This window comes from Equus caballus, chromosome 2 (assembly GCF_041296265.1).
Source record: "Equus caballus isolate H_3958 breed thoroughbred chromosome 2, TB-T2T, whole genome shotgun sequence".
In the NCBI taxonomy this organism is placed as follows: domain Eukaryota; kingdom Metazoa; phylum Chordata; class Mammalia; order Perissodactyla; family Equidae; genus Equus; species Equus caballus.
The window spans coordinates 53,917,740-53,934,781 of record NC_091685.1 but is presented as its reverse complement, the minus strand read 5'-3'; the positions used below and the strand labels follow the sequence as shown (position 1 = coordinate 53,934,781).

At 36.5% G+C, this 17,042-nt stretch overlaps 1 pseudogene; it reads right to left on the bottom strand.

Moving 5' to 3' along the window:
* Nucleotides 1-17,042, bottom strand: part of LOC138923123 (transcriptional protein SWT1-like) — a 67,558-nt pseudogene that overhangs the window by 12,577 nt on the left and 37,939 nt on the right.

Sequence of the window (17,042 nt, the reverse complement as noted above, 5' to 3'; positions counted from 1 at the left end):
AAAAATGACTCCGAGTTTTCTGGCTTTAGCAAATGGGTGGAAGGTGGGACTTTTTGTTCAGATGGAAACAGTTTAGAAGGAAAGATCAGGAGTTCATTTCTGGAGACAGTACGTCCCAGATGTCTGTGAGACATCCAAGTAGAGATATCAAATAAGTAGATGAATGTACTAGTCTAGAGTTTAGAAGAGAGATATGGACTGAAGTTACTAACAAGGGGTTGCTGGCCCATATTTAGGATTGTAAATGTAAGTAGAGCACTTAGAATGAGGTATAGTATATAGTATGATAGAAGGGTTCTCCTTTACTATCATTATCAATTAATATTAATTATCATCTTCATCATCCATTTAAGCAATATAAATGTATCCTTATAATAAGGAGGTGTGACTTACACAGTAGGCATGACTATCACCCTTTATAGGAAAAAATAAAAATAAAAACAGGCTCATGTGGAGCATGATAACGCCAGAATGAAAAGTAAGGTGTGACGCATGGATAAGGATAACAGATTGGAGGTTACCAGAGAAGGGGATTCGGGGAGGGTGAAAGGGGTAAATGGACACATATGTGTGGTGACAGATAAAAACTAGACTATTGGTGGTATACATGATGAAGTCTATATAGAAACTGATATACAATAATGTATTTGTGTGTGTGTGTGTGAGAGAAAGATTGCACCTGATCTAATATCTGTGTCAATCTTCCTCTATTTTGTACATGGGAGGCTGCTACAGTGGTGTGTAGGTCCACACCTGGGATCCAAACCTATGAAACCCAGGCCACAGAGCACACAAACTTAACCACTACACCTCTGGGCTGGCCCCACATAATAAACTACATCTGAAATTTGCACAATATTATAAGCCAATATGACCTCAATAAAATAATTTTTTTTAAAAAAGTAAGGTTTGATTACAAATGTTCATTTCACTACAAAATGTTACATCTGTTAATCCCAAAACACTGATTGCAGAAATAATGGAGAGTTGATAAAGTCTCTTCAATTTAATTTTCATTCTAAGTTGAACTTTAAAAAAATTACATAACAATTATCTCTCAAATCTAGCTTATCTCAAATTCAAACTGATCAACATATTACTAGTTCTATTTCAGCCTTGAACAAACTCCAAAACGATATATTATGTCCTTCATCAAAAAATAATTTAAAACCTAGAGATAGAAATCTCTAATATTTCATTTAATGCCAAAATGAATAACATCTTTGAAGACAGCTGAAATGATAACTGACCAAGCCCCCTTACAAGAAAAATCTTAGGGCTCTTCATTTCTATAATCACTCCATTTCACAGAGAATTCAGGCACAATCATGAAATTGTAAAACTCCCATTTTGCAGTGAATAAAATTCAGACTAAAGCTGCAAATTAAAATTGCTCTGCTTGGTTCCTTCAGAGCTTTTTCTCACATATGATGAATACAATTTTGCTTAGCATTGTTAGTTTTACCTTAGAATTAAGTTATGAAAATATCACTTGGGAACGGAAGAAAGGAAGGAGGAGGAAGGAAGGAGGAGGAAAAACTCTTATAGAGAGCATCTGATGTACTAGGCACAACTTTAAGTCCTTTATATATATATATATTTTTTTCTCTAAATACTCACAATAACCTCACGAGGCAAGTATTATTATTCTCCCTATATTTTACACGTAAGAAAACTAAGTGAAGCAACTTTCCAAGGTCACAAAGCTGATAAGTGGCAGACCCAGGACTCCAACTCCAACCCCATAACAGGCACCCAGGACATAAGTGTTACATAACCTACCCTCCCCAACAAACTAATTAGTCGATTAAATATGCTTCTTGCCTCATGACCAAAAAATGTCAGATTTTTATTTCTGAACTATTTTACTGGGATATTAAGTTGACTTTCCCCTGCTTTTTCAAAAGTCTTCTAAATATCATACAAATTAAATTGAAATGAAATTTCATGAGATTCAAATCTCATTCTTCTATAGCTTACACATTATAAGAATGTGAGATATAACTGAATATGCTTACCGGCAGATTTAGAAAATTATGCATGTTTCAGATCCTTGGTATGGTGGATACAGTATGATTTTTAAAAATTCTTTGGGATAAGTTGCTATTAAAACAAAAGAGTAAAATGACTATGAAACTCACATGCACAGAATAACAAGAGAACAAGGGAATAATTCCTGGTACTGAAGACAGCATTTTAATACTCAATCATCATTGTTCTCATCACTCAATCCATCTGCAAATTTAACAAAAGCAACAATCAATCAGCACACTAAAATTCCAGATACTGGGGCTGGCCCCGTGGCCGAGTGGTTAAGTTCGCGTGCTCCGCTGCAGGTGGCCCAGTGTTTCGTTGGTTCGAATCCTGGGCGCGGACATGGCACTGCTCATCAAGCCACGCTGAGGCAGCGTCCCACATGCCACAACCAGAACGACCCACAACGAAGAATGTGCAACTATGTGCCAGGCGGCTTTGGGGAGAAAAAGGAAAAAAAAAATCCAGATACTATATGAACAATCTAGGCTGTATTTACAAATCAAAAACATCTAAAAGAAAGAAAACTTTTTAAATAAAAAGAGGAAGGTAAGACACAGTAAAATAATGCCATGAAAATTCTAGATCTAGAATTCAGTAGCATATAGTCATGGGTTTAACAAAGTGGTTAGTTTACTGCTAAAATGGAATAAGATATGCCTATTCAGGAACACAAAGGAAAGAAACATAATCAGCAAGTTAAGTGCCATACTAGAAACCAAATGCTATGAATTCTAGTCTCAGTTCAGTCACTTAGAGATTATAAGTAAATTAGGCGATTACATCATGCTTAAAGCTATCTCAACTTAAAAGACGTTTTTAGGATACATGGGGTTGGAAAAGACACTTAAAACTGCAAGAATAGTCATGAAGTATTTATTGAACAAATATTTTTGAGCATCTGCTCAGGTACTATTCAAAAGTGAACAAAACAAAGTCTCTGGAAACAGACTAATCTGGGTTTGAATCCCTGCTTTCTCACTTACCAGTACAATAATGAGCAACTGCTCTACCAGCAACAGAACCACTTTCATGTCTCTGCTTTTCCTTAACCTCTAAGCAACAACATTTAGAGATGTACTGGAGAAGGCAATACGGGCCCCAGGCAAAGAATACAAAAAGTGATTTCTAACAAATGTTAATTAATGGCTGACAGAGGGTCCAGTGGCTTTCTTCAAGCTTTAAAGCACGTAGTAAGAGCTTGGTTTTTGTGAAAATAATGTTATATGTTGAAATAGGACCATAGACAGTGTTTCTCATAAGTCCTTATACCACCTCCTTCAGAATTCTCTAGGGGGCTTGCAGATTGCGGGACCACACCCTAGACCCACTTCTGGAAAAGAATCTTGGCAAGTCTCTTAACACACTAAAATTCAAGACGTACCAGCCAATGAGCCTCAACTTTTTTCCCAGATTACAACCTTTTTTCCCTCAACTTTTGGCCTATATTACTTAGTCCTTCAAACATTCAAATTAGAAAACTCATTCATTCATACAGTAGATATTTATACAGGGCCTGATCTGTGCCAGATCCCTGTGCTAAGTAACTAGATATGCAAAGACCAATTCTTTAGGAGCTCACAATCTCGTCGCAGTCTAGATAGAACTCAACTGATCTCAGCGTGAGCCTGAGGGAGAGATGATTCAGTTCTTTAATCAGCAGTGAGCCAGACAGACATATGTTACAGCAGCCAATTTTCCTGCTTTTAGCTCACAGAGCAAATACCATAATAATGCAAAATGGGCAGCTCAAAATCATTAGTTAACTTTAAACAACTCAATTCAGCAGATGAAAGGAGGATTAAAGGTTACAGTACCCTGCTCTAAAGGTATCAAAGTTCAGCATGTTATCTGCTCTCTCACTTTTTTTAGGATACATGGGGTTGGAAAAGACACTTAAAACTGCAAGAATAGTCATGAAGTATTTATTGAACAAATATTTTTGAGCATCTGCTCAGGTACTATTCAAAAGTGAACAAAACAAAGTCTCTGGAAACAGACGAATCTGGGTTTGAATCCCTGCTTTCTCACTTACCAGACGTATAACCTTGGGCAAACTGCTTAACCAGGAGGTTTAAAGGAGGAAATTGATATGAAGCACTTGGCCCAACATATGGCAACAGCATGTGCTTTTTAAGTTATATATACTTACTAAGAGTCAGCTTAAATGGCACCTCAACAGCAATGACCTATACTGACATACAACACCAAAACAAATTCTGTATAAACTACAGTTAATATGATTTTTAATACTAAATAGAATTTAAGCCTCTCAGCAGCAGGCTGTGTGTGTTTCATTCACTGCTGCAGCCCCAACACTTACAACAGCATTGGCACAAATATTTGGCAAATAAATGAATCAACAAAAAATATAATAAAAGAAAACATAAAAATGATGGAACAAACGTCTGGTAGGGGAGGTGGCATATAACTTTATTTTTGCCTTTAATTATTTTTACCTTATTATAAAAATAAAATAACTATAGAAAATCAGGAAAATTCAGAAAATATAAAGAAAATTAAAATAACTCATAATTCATCAGCTAAATATAACCAACATTCACTAAGTATATATGCATAATCTAACAAATTTGGAGTTGTACTTTATATTCTTTTAAATCGTATTTTGTTTAATATTACATTTGATTAACATTTTTCAAAATATAGTATTCCCTCATATGGCTATAGCATCGTATATAACTTCTCCAATTGTTACATTGTTTCAAATTTTTTGCTATATAAATAACGCTGTGGTGAACACTATTTATATAAATCACTGTGAGCATCTCTATTTCTTTAGGATACATTTCTAGAAAGAGAATTATATCTTTAGGCTTCTTGATCCACACTGATAAACTGCTCTCCTGAAAGTTACTAACTCATATTCCTAAAGCCCTGAAGCACTGTAAGTATTCCCAGCAGCTGCTGAGAAGGAGGAACTTTCTAAACTTAGAAGCAATAAAAAAAAAAAAAGGAAAAAGTGAAAGCTACAAAATAAAAATTTTTATACATGGGAAATTAATAATATTAAAAACAACAAACAGGAACATATTTGCAGCAAACAATGGGCTGACTAGTTGTATTTCTTCTTTTGTGAATTACCTATTAATAATCTTTGTCCATTTAGGGGAAGAGAATTTTACATATTCCAATCAACCTGCATAAGCTTTTCATATAATGAAGACATGAGAGAATTATCACCTACTGCAGGCCATGAGCAATCAAGTACTATAATGTAACATATTAACCAATCTTCACAACCACTTTTTGATCTGGAGGTTATTAGCTCAGGGCCAGTCTTCCTCAAAAAAAAAAAAATGGGGCTAATAAAATTATCTTCCACAAGTACTATAAGGTTTGAATGAGATATTAGCTGTAAAGCACTTGGAAAAGGGTCTGGAGAATAATGGTCATATAAGTGTTATCTATAATTATCATTAATATCTATATCATTATATAATAAAATGCATTTTGCATCAACAAACTAAAAACAATAAAATATTAAGAGTAAGAAAAATTCCCACCGCTTATAAGGACTGGGGCTTTACCAAAATGATAGCTTAGATCAGGGATTAGTTTTGTTAACTGTGTGGCTGTTTAAAATAAAAAGTCTTGGGGCCAGCCCCATGGTTGAGTGGTTAAATTTGCGTGCTCCACTTCAGTGGCCTAGGGTTTCACCGGTTCAGATCCTAGGCGTGGACATGGCCACTGGTCAGGCCATGTTGAGGTGGCGTCCCACATGCCACAACTAGAAGGACCCACAACTAAAATACACAACTATGTACTGGGGGGATTTGGGGAGAAAAAGCAACAAGAAAATAATAATAAAATAAAAAGTCTTATATGTTAGTAACACATACCAAAGTATTTATGGGTAAAAATGATATGATATGTTATCTGGGGTTTGATTCAAACTACTGCAGGAGTTCCAGGAGTTGGGGGAGAAGTAGAAAAGAAAATGAGAAAATAAACAATAGCAAAATGTGGAAAACAAGTGATAGGTACATAGGGATTCATTATATTATTCTCTTCTGCATTTGAAATTTTTCATAAAGAAAAGTAAAAAAAAGACTAAGATGTCCAATTTAATACAATGTGTTTAAATATTTTAACATTTTATTGATTCTAATAAGTCATATTTACTCGTGGTTTTCCTTTAAAAGCTCTGAAACATCATACGAACTTACTTCTCAAAATGCATAAGCACTGTATCTGGGATATACCAAGAGCTAATAAATATTTGCAAAGGGAATGAATGAATGGATGGTGGAAGCCTTTTTTTCTCAAAGATTTAAGACTAAATAGCTGTGCCAAAAGGCTTCTCAGGATTAATATCATGATTAGATTCAGTTTTGGACAAAGTCTTTCATGTCTTATAGTGAAATATGGGTACAGTAAATAACATAAATCCATGATATTTAAAATAATGTGAATCTACATATACAAATAATTCTGAGTTGGGAAGAAACAAATTTTTGAAGCATGAAATAAATCCTCTACACGTGTATATAACAGTGTTGCTCTACACACAGATTTTTTTCTAAAAAGTTATATAAAACATAAAAAACATACTTGGTTCTAAGACTAGAGTGATTTAAAAATGACATAAAAGAAACTAATACAGAAAAAAAAAATTAGGAGGAAATCTATAGACCTTTATTATAAGAACACCTGCTTACTATAGATTCTGACAAACGAGAGGAAAACAGTGCCTGCTTCTGCATCATACTAACTGCATACAGTGACAGACTAGGACCCCAGATCACTTACTGGCCTCATCACTCAACAATGATCTTTACAAAAGGAATTCAAAGTACTGTAATATAGACAACTATACGTTAGAACTATGTTGTCACTATCTGTGAAATACACACATAACCTAAGGTGGTCTAGGAGAAAAAGAAAAATCAAAGACCCCCAAAACCAAAGCCTAATAGAATACCCCAAACAATCACTGTGTTCTGCATTTCACATTCCAATTGTTATAAATTTCTTAGAAGTTCTGCACCATTTCCTTCCAACGAGTCAGCACCCAAACAAATCTTAATCAGGAAGGACCGTGAGAGAACAATACTTACAAAGTTTTTGAGATTCGAGTTGTATTGACTGACCCCATAGCTTTCGATCTTGATCTTTGAGAATGTCATTGATGAAATGAACTGCAGGTATGGCTTTGTGCTGGGCATGTTTTAGCAGTTTTCCTGCCGTCATACAATCTAGCTCTTGCACAACAACCCAGGGAATTATTAATACAAGTCTGTCAAAGCCTGAAAAATGAAAAGATTTCTTAGAAGTCAGCAAGTACTTATTACTAAATTGAACTGCTGTAGGAGAATTTGAAGTTTTTTAAAGTAAGGAATTCACAACCTAAACAAAGAGATAATACATAAAAAATGAAAATTAAAAATAGATGTAAGTGTCAAAAGAATGTTACAAAAACAAATACTATTCGATATCAAACAAGAGAAGTTTAGATTGCTGGGTTAACCTGTGAAGGCTCTGTTGTTGTTTTTTTTTTTACTTAAGCTGATTATGCTTAATACATACGTGCTTAATAGCATACCGAAATGGAAACATACGTGGGGAAAAAACCCCACATCACTGTTAATATAAAATATCAACTCAAATAAGAAAATCAGAATCAGTAAATGTTTTATAAATACCTGTGATTTCTGTTGTCTTCAAAATTTTAGCAAATTTGAGATGATTCATCAGAATATCTGTATCAATTACGATTAGAAGCTTTTTGTCTGAAGCAGTATTTGCTAGAGAAAAACAGCAAAGTTAGGATTTGATGACACCTCATAATAGAGTTGTATAATAACTAAAATTTCGATATCACAGAACTTTGAGAGCATTCTTAAGAGAAGGTATTCCTTTAGACAACAATAACAAAGGTAAATTTACTCCAATTCTTATTTAAGAACAGTAATCAGTGTTTAATTATGCACTCGCAGAATATTATGAATTGCTGAATTTTGACTTCAGCTGAATATGATAAATGGGTGAATTTTCAATCATAAACTAACCTGCCCTAGTAGTAACTATGTTGCCAAACACTGTCCTGCATCACTGGTAATTGTGTGCTTAGGAATTATAAGTTAATTTTAAATATACTCTGAGTAAAATATAATTGAAAAGATAAATATGTGTAAAAGAAAGAAAACGTAATAATACTAGCATTTTTATTTCATAGGGCCAGTGTGAGGATCAGATAAGTTAATGCACAGGAAACACTTAGTAAACTGAAAAATGCAATGTGAATGTAACACAGCATTACTATTTTTATAAACACAAATCGAGAGAGTATACCAACAGATTTTGGATAATATCTATCATTATCTTCTCCCGTAGGGAGAATGATCAAAATTTTATATATAAGAAATCCATGAATAGAAATACCTTTGAGCAATTTGCATTATTTCTGATCAGTGCTTTACATAAATGAAATTGTTAAAAGTTATGATTAAGAGCAAGAATAAAAGACAACTCACAACTCTGATTACCGCCCCTTGGCAAAAAGAGAAAGCGAAAATCTTTCTAACCATCTAATAATGTGAGATATATAAAACAAATGATGATAAGACAAATATTAGACCTTATCGTTGTAGCCAAAAGAAATATACTGTCTTAATTTTTAAGAAAGCACAGGAGATCATGAACATTATCGTATGCATATAGAGTGTACCAGCAGAAGAATGTACATCATCTTCCACCAAGTCAATTTCCATCCTCGTTAACTCTCCAGAAGGTGGAAGCACAGGTAAATCCACACTTTTTCCCACATGCGCAGCACGAGGCTCTTCTACTATCTGCATCTACATTGTAAAGGACTCACAGTAAAATAGTTTGAATTATTTAGTCTGCAGATTAACAAGAGAAGACAGCAATTAACTCACTTAAGACGAGATGATTTGTGGAAATAAAGAAATTGACAAAAATATGGAGACAGCATGGTAAAAGAATACAGATTGTAAACACACACAGGGTTTCTAAAAATAGGTCTTTTCTCATTACTTTAATCTTAGGCAAGCAAGTTATACAACTGCCTTGAGTCTCAGTTTATGCATCTACAAAACAGGAATGTTAAATACCTATTCCCCTTGAGCATTTGTGTGAGGATTAAGTGAGATAATGTGACGCTCCTCTCACCGAGCCTAGTACATAGTAGACGTTCAAAATAACTTAATTCTCATTCCTATTAGCACTTCAAAGTATTTTAGGAGCCAAATATGTTTTTATGTGGATGGTGAGTGCTCTTCTTGAGATTTCTAAGATAGTTTATGAACCATCACAAACTGAAGTCTAGCTCTCAAGACCCTTCTCACTTAGGGGGAGTAGTTCCCTGATGTATTTTGATCCAAAGAAATGAAAATATAATCTGGCTTTAGAGCAAAGGGCAGAGATCTTTCTTCTACCAAGCAGCACTGACCAAGAAGACAGAAAAATACGAAAATTTGAATGCTGTCACAAATAAAAAGCAATCAACATGGTTTTAAAGTCTTCTTTAAATAGAAAACACAAAGTATTCTATGAATCTAATTTTAATTTAGGACCAGAGACCATAAAATCCTATGCAACAACTCTGAGGGTCAATCAGGAGATTCTAGCAGGGAAATGAAGCAGCAGGTAAAACTAAATATGCAGCACTCTCATTTTCACTGAACAACATTTTCATGTTATTGCTAATTAGAAAAAGGAGGCGGAAACACGTTAATATCATACTGCATTTTGGCAAGCCTAGGCATAAGCATGCCAAAAGTGTGATAACACTAAATAAAAATCGACATAACTTGTGAGCCATAGGCTGCATGCTCTTCATTCAAAACAGATTAGAGCTTATCAGAAACAAAGGCAAAAAGGTGATCAAGTAAATGTAAATACTTTTCCAAATAGTTTTCCATCACTTCATAAAAACTTATATATTGATTTAAGTAGCGATCACTGTTATTTTTATATCACCAAGGTTTTTATGGTCATTATTTCTAATTAAAACTAGAACTGTTTGACATAATTTCATTAAAAATCTTCAAAATTAAGTATTTGAGTAACCTCTTGATCTGTATCTTGAATACTTTCAAGGGACACTGAAGAACACGGTGCTTCAAAACTCTGAAACGCAAAGTAATTTTATTAGTTAAGAATGAAGCAGATACCCAGGGTAGGGTTTTCCAGCCTGGGCACTATTGACACTTGGGGTCAGATAATTCTTTGCTTTGGGGGCTGTTCTGCACATTGTAGCATGTTTAGCGGTATCTCTGGCCTCAGCCCACTAGATATCACTAGCACGACCCGCTCCTTCTCCTGACAATCAACAATGTCTCCACGAAGGCAAGTGCCGAATGCCCCCTAAGGGGCAAAACTACCCCCAGATGAGAAACTGCCCCTAGAATAGAAAAGCCTCATTCTGTTAAGTCATGAAAGATGGTAGAAATTCTTTAGGGTTTTCTCATTCATATATGCATTCCTACAAATATTCATATTCTGAGGAAAAAACTATATGCCACTCTAAGAAATAGGAAGAACCATGGCAAAGGTAAACAGGCTGGCCTTCGGTGGTGGGAAGTTTTCATCCAGAAGTAACTGAGCCATTTCTAAAAGGGACATGACAAAACAACAAAGGGAACTTGAAGATTATAACATGGTTGAGGAGGAAAAGCCAAAAAACGCACAATTGTATTACACAGGGGTGGAGCACCAGAGGTTTGTGCTTTATTTCTGGTCTTCCAGCAGAGATTGAAAATCTCTCCACTAACTCCAGTGTCTCACTGGCACTTTTGCTGAGTGGACGAGACCTACCTGACCCTACAAACCAGTAGGGAACTTGGCAAAAGACACTACTAAACCAAATTATCTTCTAAGAATTCTCCAAGTTAACACCAAACTCACATGTATTTTACAGGAGGCTACACATGGTACAAATTACAGACCCTCTTTAAACAAGTGTATCGAATGCTGCTTCATTGGGAATTCAGCTTCCAACCTAACTGCCTAACATCCATCTTCACATGATATAACACTTTATACGTCACACACTTAGGCCCATGACAGCTTTTCTATTCCATGACCCTGGATTTCATGATCCCTTCTCCACCTGATTTTCAAGCTCACTAGATCTTTAAGGTTCTCTTCAGCTAAGAAGTGCCAAGCAAGCTAATAGCAGAACTTCCTGAAGCTCCTGACATTTGAAATCTTTAATTCTGTCACTTACGTCACTACTACCCTTCACTCTCTTTGACCACAGGCCACTTCCAGTGACTTCAATAAATTTTCTATCACCCCCAAATCCAGAAAAGTTCATGTCAATTGTCCCTGAAAACTTCCTCCTTATCCAAAGAGAAAGTCTTAATGGGCATTTAACTATTTGCCCTCCCCCACCATGCTTAATAAATACATGGAATGGGATGAAGCTTTCCCTAGGGATGACAAAAAGAATACCAACAATGAGGGTAATAATGGTTTTACCTACTGGAGTGGTTCTAAAGTGAAAATCTGATTAGACTGCTTCCCTGATTACATTTCAGGGGCTCTGTACTATCTACAGAATACAAGATAGAAAACCAATCTTTCCCATGGGATATGAAGTAATACATTGGCTTCCTCTCTAACTTCTTCTCCTATGGATTCTCCACATATCTCAACTCCAGTCATACTGACCAGCTTAGTGCCCACGCACACTCTTGCCATTCAATTTCACAACTCTGTGCCATTACACACACTAGCCCTCAACCGTGGTGGGACAAAACTGCTATTCCTTGCTCTATATACCCTTTAACACCAAGCTTAAGAATCTCCACATTTGTGAGCCCTCCCTAAACTCATCCCAAAATTTATACTAACACCAACCCAATTCTTAGGGCTCTACTATTTCCTTCACTGTATCACAGAGTATTTGTTTACAAATCTCCCTCCCTGGGAACTTCTTGAGGATAAAGAGCACCTTATTTATCTTTAAGTCCCTAGAACCTAGAAACATACCTGATACATAATAAGTACATTTAATTAATGTTTGATAAACTGATAAATTTCTACTTCACAGACTTGTAAGGATTAAGTGGGACACTGTTTGTAAAAGTGGCCTATAAGTGACAAATCTCTAGAACATTAATTTGCCATGGTGAGGGAAGGGCGCAAACTCAGAGTGGTCTATATCAAAGGACTCCAAGACCTCAGAAACAGAAGAAGTTATTTTCTCTCAGGAAAGTATAACAAGATTTCTAAACCACAGGATTACTAAATCCAGAAAATACAATTATTTCCTTGTAAAGTACACTCATTATTTCAGGCAGATAATTATCTATTGCGGAATTTGTGAGGAAAACGACAATAAACATAATATTAAGATGATTAGCTACAGTCAATAATATGCTAAAGATAATATATTCAAGAAAGAACAATATTTCCTTACTGCTCCTGTGTCTCAATGACTTTAAGTCAGATAAGACTGCTATTAAAGGCATAGTTTATAAAGAGTATTAATTCCAATAACTGGAAAGTAATCATGTGTGGGGGCCTGGAATTGGCCATCCCAAGATATGTCTCTTTGGCATGATGATTATTTGGGGCTGGAAGGCAACTGGTAAGTAGAATTTACTTACCCTTTATAAGAGACATTTACATTGTAAAGGAAATCTCCATCTGTAACGATATCTCCCTCTCTACCAGGAAGAAGGGGGGATGACCTTATCTCTAGAGACTTAATCAATGGGGAAGGCAAGCACTTAAATCTGCATTTGTTTATTGTGCCTGTCTGGTAACCTCCTGTAACTGACTCCCCCCACCCCTAACATCATCCTTTGTCTTCAGCTGGATATGATGTTTGGGGTGGTGGTTTCAGCCATTTTGGTGAGTTGCTTGGCTTGCCTGAGCCTCTCCCATGTATACATTGACAAATAGAAATGGCAAGCAATAGGATATATTGGAGTACACGAGGAAGCCATTTGGTGTAAACCTAATTCGGCCTGACTTTGCATTTTTCCAAAAGGACCTGACTGTGGCCATTGAGCACGCACTGCATATCTGCTTTAAAACATTTACTATGGCAAGAACAAATGGCCTTAAGACAAAGGTGCAACTTCCCCCCAACATTGGCATTTCCTTAAGGATAAGCATCTTTCCTTAGGCTAGGAACTGATTGCTGCACTCACCTTCGACCACCCAACTCACCTGTGACCACCCAGCTTGAGACAACAGACCTGCCACCCTGCTGTGTTCACCAAGACAGCAGACCTATCTGCTGTTTCCATCAATCACTGTGCTGACAGAGCAGTCTCGCGACTATTGTAAAATGGACATTTCAATCCTACGTGAAACATCCTGTTTGGGGGTATATAACCACTCTGTGCACCCCACTTCTTCGGTACCCTTTCTTCCTTCGGGAAGAAAGGCCCTGAGCCATGGTCCTCAGAATATAAAGCTTTGTTTAATTTTCTCCTGCTATTCTGTCTCCTGTGAATTTAGTTAGTTCTCCAGCCAGACGAACCAAGAGAGGGTAGAGGAAATGTGTTCCTCCCCTACACATGCAAAAACTGCTGCCCCTACAACTTAATATTCATGCTATGTACCTCCGTCGGTTTGTGTAGCAATTCAGTATAGAGACCAAAGGAACCCAGAAGATGCATTGCAGGGATTTCTCATACTATTCCTGAGGTGTACACCACAAGAAGAAGATGAAGCAATGATACGACGATGTTTACTGAACATGCTGGCAACTTCAAGTTCCTTTCTTGCATTTACTCTAGGGAACTAATTATAACACAGGAGAAAACTGGAGCTTTCCTTTAAGAAAGCAATAAAAAGAACAAACTCAATTCTTTCTCTCTTTGGACCCTTTAAGTTCACTGAACAAAAAGTGCTCTCTCTCAAGCTCTTCTGGCCTCGCTCTTTATAATCCCTCCGTTTTTCACAGGAAGTATCTTATACTGCGATCTATAGTCTTGATTCCTAAAAGCAGGTAGGTTCAACCACCACTATTTCAAGCAGTCTCTAAATTTCAGAATTTCTCAAGTTTTCAAGTTCTAAAGTTACCGAAGTTCTAAAAGTTTTCTTAAAGGTAAATAATTTGCCATAGAAACAAAGCTATAGAGATTAGTTTCTCAAATTAGTCCACAAAAGCCAATTTATTACATAATTTCAAAGCAAACTAGATGTGCCAAGCTTTCTAGCCTGGATCTCTGTACATGTACAGTCAACAATGGACCGCATATGCTACTGTGGTCCCACAGATTAGTACTGTATAGCATTGCTGTGTAGTATAGGCTATACTATCTAGGTTTGTGCAAGTACGGTGGGAGAGGAAGAAATTTTCCTCTACCCTTCTAGATTCTTCTGGCTGGTAAGATTAAATTGACATGAGACAGATTAACATGAGAAAAGCAAACAAATGCTTAATAACACATATATATGGGAGAAATCTAGGAAAACTGAGTAACTTGCCAAAATGGCTGAAACTCTCACTTTAAATAACATCCTCAGCTAAAGACAAAAGATGTTGGGGACGGGCAGAGTCAGGGACTTCAAAGGGAAGGAAGATAATTTACAAGTAGGTGAAAAGGAGCAAATATTTGGAAAACAAGTGTTGGGCCATACAGAAACAGATGGACACAAAGGGGAGCCCAACAAACAGGCTTGTCTAGGTTCCTCCCTGTCTACCACCTAGTTCATGTTGTGCTAAGGTGATAGCTCACTTCCTGAGACACGTTTTTTACATTCGTTTAGGCAGTTAAGGGGAAGGTAACGTGAAAGACTTCCTGAATCTTTTGTTTCTTAAAAATAACCAACCTAAAGTAATCTCCATGTTAAAGAGACACATTTTGGGGTGGTAAATTTTGTTTCCCTTCAGTACACTCTATGATGTTTGCACAATGACAAAATCACCTAACCACACATTTCTCAGAACACATCCCTTCGTTAAGGGTTCATTAACGCAGGACTGTAGTTCCCTTTGCCTAGAACATCCCTCCTTCTCCCATTCCACCCACCTCGCCTTCGCCTGAATAATTCCTACGCATTCTTTAGTTCTCAGTTTAAACATTACCCCCTCCAGTAAACCTTTCTTAACTAATCCCTCCACAGTGTACCAAGGCCATGTTAATCCTCCACTGTAATCCCATATTAAGTGATAAGTACTTATCAGACTTAGGGTGACAGCTTGCATGTCTCCTCACAGGAATAAGTCTCTGAAAACAGACTGTGACTGCAGTGCCTGGCACACAGGGGCACTCCAAAAATAATTTGTTAAAGCTATTCAGGATATTAAGCCCTGGGTGTTCTATAGTACCTGGGGTTACAGAAGAGCCTAAGACACTGGAGCAGTGCTTTCTGAAAGGACTATCTCTAACTGCATCTTTCTACATTTTTACACATTCCCTTCTATTACTTATCCTTCATGCTTACCAGGATATCTTCCTAAGAAACTTGGAATTAAAAGGGCAAAATAAAGGAACCAATACAAATCTTCCTAACTAAATTTGAATCAGCCCTCTACGATCATAATCAGTGAAAGGAACAACTCAAATCTGACCATATTGAAACTCTTCGCTAAAACCTGTATTCTTCATTTTGTACTACTTTACCTGGGTTAGGTTTGCACTAGAACTTGAATCATTACTTTCATGATGCTCACGATGATATTTTCCTTTTGACTCATGAACAGTCTGCTTACACGTGGAATCTGAAAATAAACATTCTCTTGGGTGCCTAGTCAAATTTAACGACACCCGGCAGCCTTCCAGGCATTCTTTGTTCTCCGGCTTAGTCTTCGACTTGGTAGAATCTACACTGAAGACACTTCCTCCTACAAGCTTCTGGAGAGTATCACAGGAGTTTTGCTGGGATTTTGAAACTGATCTTCCTTCTTCTAGATTTGAGGGGTTCCTTAATTATCTTGTTGGAACTGTAATCCTGAGAAAACTGGATTCTCTTCCATTTCTCCAAAACACATTTTTCAGAACTGTCTCCAAATTTATTGTACTTTTCTTTCTTCTTCTCCCTCTGAGCAAGTAAATGAGCCCATCTTTTTCATTTGCCTTCAGCTTTGGGTTTCGCATCTTTGGCAATCTCAGGACTGCTAAAGTTTTTATTTCCATGGTCAAGCTTACTCCCAACATTTGTCAATTTACTATCTTTCACTTTAAAATCTACACATTTATTGATATCCTTTTTAGTTCCATTTGAAGAAAAACTCTGGGAAATCATTTGATTATTATTTGAATATGATGCTTCTTGGAGTTTAACGGGTCCTCGGGATGAAGAACTGATTTTTGGTCTCTTTCATGCAGTGTCACTTTCTACATTCAGTCTGTAAAGCAGTACAGAAACCAATGTTACATTATGATTACACACGATTATACATAATGTGGCACTGTATCATTTTAGTTAGGAAATAACATAACTGGACTGACGCAAACTTCATAAAAAGTAAGAAATGGCTACATTAAGAATGAAGTAGAGGGGCCAGCCGGGTGGTGTAGTGGTTAAGTTCACACACTTTGCATTAGTGGCCCAGGGTTCAGGGGTTCGGATTCCAGGTGCAGACCTGGCACTGCTCGTCAAGCCAAGCTGTGGCGGCATCCCACATAAAATATAGGAAGACTGGCACAGATGTTAGCTCAGCGACAAATTTCCTCAAGCAAAAAGAGGAGGACTAGCAACAGATGTTATCCCAGGGCCAATCCTCCTCACCAAAAAAAAAAAAAAGAAGAAGAAGAAGTGGAAGGATTACTCAACAAATGGGTGTTGCAATAATCAGTTTACTATTTGGAAAAAGTCCAAATTTACAGCTTTATATAATACCAGACAGCATAAATGAAAATTAAAAGGGCTTGGAATTGGTATTTGTTATAAATGTGACAGATTATTAGTCTTAGTTAATAAAAAGCTCATCAAAAACTACTAAGACTCTAGAATAGGACGTCAACAGAAAATTAATGAAAAAGAAAAAGAGAACAGCTAATAAACATTTGGGGGAAAGTCTGATTTCTCTAGTAATCACAGACACGCTAATTACA